The following is a 1,189-nucleotide window of genomic DNA, read 5'->3' as shown; positions in this document are numbered from 1 at the left end:
TATTATATATCCTCCATGTAGTCATCTGTATTCATGAGCATTCTTCAGGGAAACAGAATCAACAGGGTGGACAGAGATTTAAAAAAAATTTTTTTTTAATTTTTTAAATTATTTAATTTCAATTGTTTGTATGTATGTATGTATGTATGTATGTATTTTCCCGCCTCAGGTTTATTCGTACACACAGCACGGGAGGACACTCACCCCACACAGAGAGCAGCCCGGGGGGGTCACCAGTCCTTCTATCCTCATACTGGCAAAGGCCTCTACTACAGGGCTTTTGTGGGGGCCTGGACACCTTTGGAAGCCTGAGCCGGAGCTGGAACTGAAGATGGAGCTGTAGCTGAAGCCTGGGCCTTGGTCTGGGTCTTGGTCTGAGCCTTGGCCTTGTTGGCCTTCGGCCGAGAGAGCCTGAGGCCCTTGGCGATACGGGTGTGAGCACGTTTCCCGAGCTTAGGGTGGGCCATGTAGGCAAGACAACTGAGCTTCTGGCTACTACCCTTCGGGATGCCTTTCTGAACCTCCTTGGGCTTTACGAGGGCCTTGATGACCTCTGCTCGCGCACTCATGGCCTTGGCGTTGTTGGCCTGCATCTTCATCAGACCCTTCCTGTTGTGCTTCTTGGCAAAGTGTATGTTCCTCAGAAATTTGGGGTTCACCCTTTTGAGAGAGTCATAGTTTTGTGATTGAGGTTTCTTGATGCCATTTCTATGCCATTTTGGGGACTGGTTGTGTGTGGTGTGGTTCTTGGACTCGGCCATGTCTGCACCGAAACCCACCACCGCTGAGGAGCCTGGGGCCAGAAGAGTAAGAGAGGCCCTGGTGCAGCATGGGAAATATGCTCTGTTTTTATTATTATTGTTTTAAATTTGACCCGACAGGGATAGAGAGAAAAAGGACAAACGAGAAAACAAGCTGCCAGGTCTGGGACTTAAATCGTCATCAGCCATGTGGAAATCCAGTGCCTCTATCCATCACACCACTTGCCGGCCCCTAGGTAGAGATTTATTATGGGAATTGGATCACTTGATTATGAAGGTCAAGAGGTCCCATGATCTACTGTTTGTAGACTGGAGAACTAGTGGTGTAATTCAGTTTGAGTCCAAGGCCTGAGGACTGGAGGGTAGCAGGAGGTCATAACACGAGGGAACAATGATACAAGTTGTGGAGTCCAAAAACCCAAGAATCA

At 48.1% G+C, this 1,189-nt stretch overlaps 1 pseudogene; it reads right to left on the bottom strand.

Annotated features, from left to right (window-relative positions):
* Nucleotides 1–226: 226 nt before the first annotated feature.
* On the bottom strand, nucleotides 227–902 carry LOC102502380 (60S ribosomal protein L29 pseudogene; annotated as a pseudogene).
* Nucleotides 903–1,189: the final 287 nt, after the last annotated feature.

The sequence above is a fragment of the Tupaia chinensis genome, unplaced genomic scaffold, assembly GCF_000334495.1.
Source record: "Tupaia chinensis unplaced genomic scaffold, TupChi_1.0 Scaffold144450_1, whole genome shotgun sequence".
NCBI classification, from domain to species: domain Eukaryota; kingdom Metazoa; phylum Chordata; class Mammalia; order Scandentia; family Tupaiidae; genus Tupaia; species Tupaia belangeri.
This window is presented reverse-complemented; position numbering and strand designations above follow the sequence as displayed.